Here is a 10,742-nt window from a genome sequence, read left to right as displayed (position 1 = left end):
CTCTACACATGTAAAGCTCAAGCTCAGCCCAAGCACACACCAAAGTGGGCCCCGGAAGTGGATTTCTACACTGACTTATTTTTGTAAACCCTAGTAACTAGTTTAGTATAAATAGAACTTTTTACTATTGTACTAGGCGTCTTTTACAAAATCTTTTGATCCTTTGATCACGTTTTGGAGGCTGGCCTCTCGGTCATGCCTAGACCTTGTTCTTATATATTTTCAATGGTGGAGTTTCTACACACCATAGATTACGGTGTGGAGCTCTGTTGTACCTTGAGTTTTAATGCAAAGTACTATTATTTTTCTATTCAATTCATGCTTATTCTTATTCTATGATATTCGCTGCACTTCAACATGATGAATGTGATGATCCATGACACTCATCATCATTCTCACCTATGAACGCGTGCCTAACAACCACTCCCGTTCTACCTTAGATCGAGCGCGTATCTCTTGGATTCCTTAATTAGAATCTTCGTGGTATAAGCTAGAATCCATTGGCAGCATTCTTGAATGACTGTGACGAGTTTTAAACTCGCGAGTGTTGGGCGTAGTTACAGACGCAAAAGAATCACTGGATTCTATTCTGACATGATCGAGAATCGACAGATGATTAGCCGTGCTGTGACAGAGCATTTGGACCATTTTCCCTGACAGGATGGGAAGTAGCCATTGGCAACGGTGATGCCCTACATACAGCTTGCCATGGAAAGAAGTGAGAATGATTGGATGGAAGCAGTAGGAAAGCAGAGATTTAGAAGGAACACAGTATCTTCATGCGCTTATCTGAAATTCCCACCAATGAATTACATAAGTATCTCTATCTTTATTTTATGCTTTATTTATCTTTATTTTTGAAAACCATTATAACTATTTGAATCTGCCTGACTGAGATTTACAAGATGACCATAGCTTGCTTCATACCAACAATCTCCGTGGGATTGACCCTTACTCACGTAAGGTATTACTTGGACGACCCAGTGCACTTGCTGGTTAGTTGTGCGAAGTTGTGACAGAGTGTGATTCACATTTGAGAGCTCCAAATCTATTGGCGCCATTGTTGATGATCACAATTTACGTGCACCACTTATTCCCCAAGAACATGAAAAATGGTTAATCATGCATGAATGTTTGTAGGCTTTTGAACTTACTTTGGTGTGTGAACACCAAACTTAGTTCCTTGCCACTGTCTGTTATGCATCAGATGAAACCTTTTGCTTTTATGTAAAGAAAACAAACTATAACTAGAAAGTAATCAATGGTTAAGTAGTTTCCCTGATTGTTTAGAGCCAGTGACCATTTATGCTGAGGGTTCAAAATGTGTTTTTAGTGAACTTTTTGGTGGAACACCAAACTTAGCTCTCAACATTCACCCTTAGATTGATTTGGTGTGCAACACCAAACTGATGCCAGGGCATTTTGGCCAGTTTTACTGACTTTTTCTTTACTGTTTTTAAGGTAGTTTCATGCATTTTCTTAGGAAATATGCTAGTTTTGGGTAGATATTCACTTACATCTTGATTCAAGCAAACATTGTGAATTTTGAATGATTTCATGAGAATTATGCATAAATTGAATGATAAATTGGATGATGCATGATCCCATGATTAAGAGCAAGACTTTGATGCACTTTGTTTGATTGATTTCAGGCCAAAAGAAGAAGAGAAGAGCCACGTTAGTGGCTATGTTAGTTACACTAACGTGGGCACTAACGTGGAAGGAAGGAAAACCACAACGTTAGTGAGAAAAGTTAGTGGCATTAACTTTGAAGAAAGGAAATGGAGCCAACGTTAGTGACATTTAACATTATCACTAACGTTGGACCAAGCTCATGAGTGGCCTCTAACGTTAAGAAGGAAGGGGGAAGCCAGCGTTAGTGACACTCAACATTGTCACTAACGTTGGCCAAAGCACATTAAGCCACGTTAACTCCCACGTTAACCTAGTTAACGTGGAAGCTAATGTGAAGGAACAAAGTGGTCGACAACGTTAGTGATACCCAACATTGTCACTAATGTTGGAAGCAACCACACAACCCCCCAAGGAGCCATGTTAACTTCCACATTAACTTAGTTAACGTGGAGGCTAACGTGTGAAAAAAAGAAGGTGCTCGCCAACGTTAGTGGCACCCAACATTGTCACTAACGTTGGAAGGAGCCACACATGCCACCATGAGCCACGTTAACTCCCACGTTAATTTAGTTAACGTGGAAGTTAACGTGGTACCTGACAGCCTGACCATGCCTTCTTCAAACACGCATAACCTGAGCCACAAAACTCTAAATGAGGTGATTCCAGTTGCGTTAGAAAGCTGACATTCAGAGCTTTCCAACGATGTATAATACTTTATAGTAGGAATGAAATTGGAGCACAAACAAGAGGCATCTTTTAAGCCCTAAAAACACCAACTGGGAAGCAAGTGCAACGTTAGCCACAATAACTTCAGCACTAACGCCACACTTGTAGCGTTAGTGTGGCTAACGGTAGCACTAACGTTGGCACCTGGACCTCAACTTTACTCACTTCTCTCTCAAGTCCACTTCAAAGCCCAAGCAAGCAAGCCCACAATTGTCAACCAATCAAGGCCACAAGAAGCATCTAGAATAGAAATTTTCATTTAATTGTAATTTGCTTTTAATTTCATTTTGTAATTTAGGAGAGCCTATATAAAGGCCTTAGTCTTTACATTGAAGGCATCCGGGAATGGAGGGGTCTTCGGACTCCCTCCCCTCACACACTTTTCTTTCTTTTCTTGTACTTTTCATTTTATGAATTTTGAAGTTTCAATTTCAGTTTTAATCTTCATCTCTACTTTTATGCACTTTCTTTCTTTTCTATTTTGTTAGAGCAATGACCAACTAACTCTTTTCATTGGGTTAGAGAGCTCTATTGTGATTTAATGGATTAAGTGTAGTTTTTCTTCTTCTTCTTCTTTTTTTTCTCTTGATTTTACTAGAGAGCTTTCGATCTTCATCCAATTGGGTAGTTATATTGGAAAAGAAACTATTCATACTTGGATCTCTTCTGAACCTTGAAAGAGGAATGAAGAGATCATGCTAGAAATGCTTTCTCATGCTGGACCAAATTGGGTGTGGATGGATATGTGACTATAATCCTTCCAACACTTGATTTGGGAAATGCATGTGGTATAATCAGTGACCATGCTTCATCTCTTCTCATGAGCAATTGACCAAGGAATTGGCTATTGATCAATATTTGAGAGATTGAATTACAAGTACTTGTAATTCGATCACTTAAGATTGCCAAGGAGATCAATGAATGATTGAGGAAGAGATGAGAATGAACTTGATCCGGAGGATTGCAATATCTCTTGATCCCAATGTTCATCTTATTTTTAGTTCTTACATTTACTTTTCTTGCCATTTTACTTCTCTGCACTCTATTGCTTTCTTTACTTTTCTGTAAATTTACAATTCCTGCTGCTCATCATCCAAATCTGAATCGTCTAACTAGGATAATCAATTAACCATTGATTGCTTAATCCGTTAATCTCTGTGGGATTCGACCCCACTCTATTGTGGGTTTTACTTGACGACAAATCGGTACACTTGCCGAATGGAGATTTGTTGAGAGACAAATTTTCCCCCGATCACAAACTTAGCTCCTTGTAATGCAGATAAACATACTTACTCTTTTATTGAATTAGCTAGGAAAAGAGAACTATCTCTGGTTGGGTTGTCTCCCAACAAGCGCTTGTTTATCGTCATTAGCTTGACGTCCTTCATCCTTATCTATCCCAACTCCTGAATGCTTTCTTCTTTGTTCCAAGATCCTCCCAGGTAGTGCTTGGCTCTGTGACCATTTGTTGTGAATGTGTCCTTTGTAGCTTCATTTAGAAGTTCAAGGCTCCCATAAGGGAGAACTTTTGTCACCAAGTAAGGACCAATCCATTTGGACTTGAGTTTGATAGAAAACACCTTGAGCCTAGAATTATATAAGAGCACTTGTTGTCCTGGTTTGAACTCCATTTTCAAGATTTTCTTGTCATGCCACTTTTTAGCTCTCTCCTTGTATATCTTTGCATTCTCATAGGCTTCCAATCTGAATTCATCCAGCTCATTGAGTTGCAATAGCCTTTTCTCTCCTACTACTTGAGCGTCAAGATTGAGGAGCTTAGTGGCCCAGTAAGCTTTATGTTCTAGCTCCACAGGAAGGTGACATGATTTCCATAGATTAGCTGAAAGGGTGACTTTCTAATTGGGGTTTTGAATGCGGTTCTATATGCCCATAGAGCATCATCCAACTTTCTGGCCCAGTCTTTTCTTGTGATCCCAACTGTCTTCTTCAAGATTCTTTTCAGCTCCCTATTTCTCAATTCAGCCTGCCCATTAGTTTGAGGGTGATATGGTGTAGCCACTTTGTGAATGACTCCATATTTGTGGAGTAGCTTTTCTATTTGTCTATTGCAAAAATGGCTGCCACCATCACTAATAAGGCCCTTGGGCACCCCATATCTGGTAAAGATGTGTCTCTTGAGAAATTGAAGGACGATTGGTGCATCACAGGTGGTTGTGGCTATAGCCTCCACCCATTTGCAGACATACTCCACCGCTACCATGATGTATTTGAAGGAATAGGATAGAGAAAAGGGCCCCATGAAATCCATACCCCAGAGATCAAATAATTCCACTTCGAAAATGAAGTTTTGAGGCATTTTGTTCCTCTTTGTTAGCCCTCTAGCTCTTTGACATTCATTGCATTGGTGCACAAACTCTCTGGCATCTTTGAATATAGTTGGCCAATAAAATCCACTTTGAAGTACTTTAACTACTGTTCTTTCTAACCTAAAATGTCCACCATAAGCTCAACCATGACAGTGCCACAATATGTTTCTCATCTCATTTTCAGGGATACATCTTCTATTCATCCCATCTGGACACCTCTTGAACAAGAATGGCTCGTCCCACAAGAATTTCTTGGCTTCATTGCACAGCTTCTTCACTTGTTGCTTGGTAAATTCTTGAGGAATTTTTCTTCCTACCTTGTAGTTTGCAATGTCAGCAAACCAATGTGCTTTCTGGATTTGGAGAAGATGTTCATCTGGGAACTTCTCATTCCCTGGTTATGGTGAATCTTGGTTGGCCTCTTGTGGCAATCTTGACAAATGGTCTGCCACTTGGTTCTCGCTTCCTTTTCTATCCTTCACTTCAATGTCAAATTCTTGCAACAGCAGCACTGGTGCACGAAATTGCAATCACACTTTGCAATCCCGCACAACTAACCAGCAAGTGCACTGGGTCGTCCAAGTAATACCTTACGTGAGTAAGGGTCGATCCCACGGAGATTGTCGGCTTGAAGCAAACTATGGTTATCTTGTAAATCTTAGTCAGGATATCAATAATTATCAAGGTTGATTGTGAAAAGTAAAAGAACATAAAATAAGTACTTGTTCTGCAGTAATGGGGAACAGGTTGAGGTTTTGGAGATGCTCCGTCTTCTGAATCTCTGCTTTCCTACTATCTTCTTCTTCAAGCACGCAAGGCTCCTTCCATGGCAAGCTGTATGCAAGGGTTTCACCGTTGTCAGTGGCTACCTCCCATCCTCTCAGTGGAAATGTTCAACACACCATGTCACGGCACGGCTATCCATCTGTCGGTTCTCAATCAGGCCGGAATAGAATCCAGTGATTCTTTTGCGTCTGTCACTAACGCCCCGCCCTCAGGAGTTTGAAGCTCGTCACAGTCATTCAATCATTGAATCCTACTCAGAATACCACAGACAAGGTTTAGACCTTCCGGATTCTCTTGAATGCCGCCATTAGTTCTAGCTTATACCACGAAGATTCTGATTAAAGAATCCAAGAGATATCTACTTAATCTAAGGTAGAACGGAGGTGATTGTCAGGCACACGTTCGTAGTTGAGAATGATGATGAGTGTCAAGGATCATCACATTCATCCAGTTTAAGAACAAGTGATATCTTAGAATGGAAGCAAGCATAATTGAATGAAAAACAGTAGTAATTGCATTAATCCATCAAGACACAGCAGAGCTCCTCACCCCCAACCACGGGGTTTAGAGACTCATGCCGTAGGAAGTACACAAAGAAACGTGTAAAGTATCATGAGGTACAGATACAATGTCAAAAGATCCTATTAATAGTGAACTAGTAACCTAGGGAATACAGAAATGAGTAAATGACATAAAAATCCACTTCTGGGTCCACTTAGTGTGTGCTTGGGCTGAGCATTGAAGCTTTCATGTGTAGAGACTTTTTCTGGAGTTAAACGCCAGCTTTCATGCCAGTTTGGGCGTTTAACTCCAAGTTTTATGCCAGTTCCAGCGTTAAACGCTGGAAATTCTGAGGCTGATTTGCCACACCGGTTTGGGCCATCAAATCTCGGGAAAAGTATGGACTATTATACATTGCTGGAAAGCCCAGGATGTCTACGTTCCAACGCCGTTGAGAGCGCGCCAATTGGGCTTCTGTAGCTCCAGAAAACTCACTTCAAGTGCAGGGAGGTCAGAATCCAACAGCATCTGCAGTCCTTTTCAGTCTCTGAATCAGATTTTTGCTCAGGACCCTCAATTTCAGCCAGAAAATACCTGAAATCACAGAAAAACACACAAACTCATAGTAAAGTCCAGAAAAGTGAATTTTAACTAAAAACTAATAAAAATATACTAAAAACTAACTAAAATATACTAAAAACATACTAAAAACAATGCCAAAAAACGTATAAATTATCCGCTCATCACAACACCAAACTTAAATTGTTGCTTGTCCCCAAGCAACTGAAAATCAAAGTAGGATAAAAAGAAGAGAATATACTATAGACTCCAAAGTATCAAGGAAACTTAGCTCCAATTAGATGAGCGGGACTAGTAGCTTTTTGCTTCTGAACAGTTTTGGCATCTCACTTTATCCTTTGAAATTCAGAATGATTGGCTTCTTTAGGAACTTAGAATCCAGATAGTGTTATTGATTCTCCTAGTTAAGTATGATGATTCTTGAACACAGCTACTTCATGAGTCTTGGCCGTGGCCCAAAGCACTCTGTCTTCCAGTATTACCACCGGATACATACATGCCACAGACACATAATTGGGTGAACCTTTTCAGATTGTGACTCAGCTTTGCTAGAGTCCCCAATTAGAGGTGTCCAGGGTTCTTAAGCACACTCTTTTTGCCTTGGATCACAACTTTATTTTTTTTCCTCTTTTTTTTCTTTTCTTTCTTTCTCTTTCTCTCTCTCTTTTTTTTTCGATTATTTTTTTTTGTATTCACTGCTTTTTCTTGCTTCAAGAATCATTTTTATGATTTTTCAGATCCTCAGTAACATGTCTCCTTTTTCATCATTCTTTCAAGAGCCAACAATTTTAACATTCATGAACAACAAATTCAAAAGACATATGCAATGTTCAAGCATACATTCAGAAAACAAAAAGTATTGTCACCACATCAAAATAATTGAGCTAGTTTTAAAGATGAATTCAAAATCCTGTACTTCTTGTTCTTTTGTAATAAAAACATTTTTCATTTAAGAAAGGTGATGGATTCATAGGACATTCATAGCTTTAGGACATGAATTTTAAATTTTATTAATTATGAATTAAGACTCAAAAATAGATATAAGATGATACTAAAATAGAAAACAAAAAAAACAAAAAATTAAATAGGCTCCTAATGATAGAGGTTTTCACAGAGTTAGGACTCAACAACCTTGATTTTGAGAAGTGGATGCTCCCTCAAATTGAGGGGAGAATTTTTGGCGTTTCAGTTCTTGAAGTTCACGCCCCTGCTTCTCTTGTTCCTTCAGCAATTTGCAGAGCATGCAGTTCTGATTCTGCTGTTCTTCCTTAAGTTGCTCCATAGTTTCTTGCAACTTGGTGATAGATGCTTCTAGGCTGGCCTAGTAGCCAATTTCAGGAAATTCAGGGAGGAACTCCTGCGCCCTCCTTTTGATAGAGTTGTCTTGCACTTGTCCTTCCATTGACTTCTTGGTAATTGGATGTTCAATGGGTATGAATTCATCTACTCCCATCTTTACCCCAGCCTCTTTATAGAGTAAGGAGATCAAGCTTGGGTAAGCCAATTTGGCTTCAGTGGAATTCTTATTTGCAATTGTGTAGATCTCACAAGCAATCACATGATGAACCTCCACTTCTTTTCCAAGCATAATGCAATGAATCATCACTGCTCTCTTGATAGTGACCTCAGAACGGTTGCTAGTGGGCAGTATGGAACGCCCAATAAAGTCTAGCCAACCTCTTGCAATTGGTTTGAGGTCTCCCCTCTTGAGTTGGTTTGGGATACCCTTTGAATTGGTTATCCACTTAGTTCCAGGGAGGCATATGTCCTCTAGAACTTGATCCAACCCTTTATCTGCTCTCACCATTCTCCTATTAAAGGAATCAGGATCATCCTGTAGTTGAGGCAATTTGAAGATTTCTCTTATTTTGTCCAGATGGAAGTACATAACTTTCCCTCTGACCATGGTTCTGTAGGTATGGTAAGCAGTTCCAGTCATTCTCTGCTTATCTGTTAGCCACAGATTTGAGTAGAATTCCTGAACCATATTTCTTCCAACCTTTATCTCAGGATTGGTTAGAATTTCCCATCCTCTGTTTCAAATTTGCTCTTGGATCCCCGGATATTCATCTTCTTTCAGATCAAATTTAACTTCCGGGATCACTGACCTTAGACCCATTATTTTGTGATAATGGTCCTCATGTTCTTTGGTTAAGAACTTCTCTTGATTTCAAAGATTCTTTGGATTATTCTCTTTCTTTCCTCTTAAATTGGTTTGTTTTCCCTTAGGAGCCATGATCTTGATGAATCTTGGCTCAGTGATCACGGAAAAGCACACCAAACTTAGAGGTTTGCTTGTCCTCAAGCAAAAGAAAGGAAGGAGGAGAGAGAGGAGAAGAGCAAATTCGAATGGTGTGGGGGAATGGTGAGGCCGAACGTCTATAAATAAGGGGGGGAAGAAGAGATTTCGAAAAATTGGAAGGAGAATTGAGAAGATGTGAAGAGATTTTGAGAGATTGGTGAGTTTTTGAACAAGATTTAGGATTGAATTGAGAGATTTGAAGAATGATTTTGATTTTTGAAGATTTGAAGGTGAATGATGAAAGGTTGAAATGTGTTTATGTAGAAAAGTATGGGTCAAAAAAAGGAAAGTTTAAAAAAAAATTTGATTGGAAAGCAAAATCTTGGTCCCCCACCTTTCTGGCGTTAAACGCCCAGAATGGTATCCATTATGGCGTTTAACGCCCATTTGTTAGCCAATGTGGGCGTTTAACGCCCAGCCAGGTGCCCATTCTGGCGTTTAACGCCCAAAATGGCACTTTTACTGGCGTTAAACGCCCAGAATGGTGCCCATTCTGGCGTTTAACGCCCAAAATGCCCCTTACTGGCGTTTTTTCGCCAGTAAGCTCTTTTTCTCTGCTTTTTGCACCAAATCCTTCTGTAACTCTGTGAATTCCTTCATTTTTGATACTTGCCTCTGTAGAAACAAAACATATAACCTGCTAATGACTGGGTTGCCTCCCAGCAAGCGCTTCTTTATTGTCTTTAGCTGGACCTTTACTGAGGATCATTCCAGCCTCAGTTTTGAGCATTCCTGCTCAATATTGCTTTCAAGATAATGCTTGATTCTCTGTCCATTAACAATGAAATTTTTGTCAGAATCAATATCCTGAAGCTCAACATATCCATATGGTGACACCCCTGTAATCACATACGGACCCCTCCACCGGGACTGAAGTTTTCCTGGAAACAATCTGAGCCTAGAGTTGAAGAGCAGAACTTTTTGTCCTGGCTCAAAGACTCTGGATGACAACTTCTTGTCATGCCACTTCTTTGCCTTTTCCTTATAAATCTTTGCATTTTCAAAGGCACTGAGTCTAAATTCATCTAGCTCATTTAGCTGGAGTAATCTCTTTTCACCAGCTAACTTAGCATCCAGGTTTAGGAATCTGGTTGCCCAGTAGGCTTTATGTTCCAGTTCCACGGGCAAATGACAGGCCTTGCCATACACAAGTTGGTATGGTGAGGTTCCTATTGGGGTCTTAAATGCTGTTCTGTATGCCCACAGAGCATCATCCAAGCTCCTTGCCCAATCCTTTCTTCGGGCCATCACAGTCCGTTCTAGGATTCTTTTTAGCTCTCTGTTAGAGACTTCAGCTTGCCCATTTGTCTGTGGATGATACGGGGTAGCCACTTTGTGGCTAATTCCATATCGGACCATAGCAGAGTACAGCTGTTTATTGCAGAAATGAGTGCCCCCATCACTGATTATGACTCTGGGAACACCAAATCTGCTGAAGATGTATTTCTGGAGGAATTTCAGCACGGTTTTAGTATCATTAGTGGGTGTGGCAATTGCTTCTACCCACTTAGATACATAGTCCACTGCCACCAGAATGTAAGTGTTTGAGTATGATGGTGGGAATGGACCCATAAAGTCAATTCCCCATACATCAAATAGCTCAATCTCTAAGATCCCTTGTTGGGGCATGGCGTATCCATGAGGTAAGTTACCAGCTCTTTGGCAGCTGTCACAGTTACGCACAAACTCTCGGGCATCTCTATAGAGAGTAGGCCAGTAGAAGCCACATTGGAGGACCTTAGTGGCTGTTCGCTCACTTCCAAAATGTCCCCCATACTGTGATCCATGGCAATGCCATAGGATCCTCTGTGCTTCTTCTCTGGGTACACATCTGCAGATCATTCCGTCTGCACATCTCTTAAAGAGATATGGCTCATCCCATAGGT

Source organism: Arachis hypogaea, chromosome 9 (genome assembly GCF_003086295.3).
Source record: "Arachis hypogaea cultivar Tifrunner chromosome 9, arahy.Tifrunner.gnm2.J5K5, whole genome shotgun sequence".
Taxonomy (NCBI): domain Eukaryota; kingdom Viridiplantae; phylum Streptophyta; class Magnoliopsida; order Fabales; family Fabaceae; genus Arachis; species Arachis hypogaea.
The sequence above is the reverse complement of the archived record's forward strand: the minus strand, read 5'-3'. Positions refer to the sequence as shown.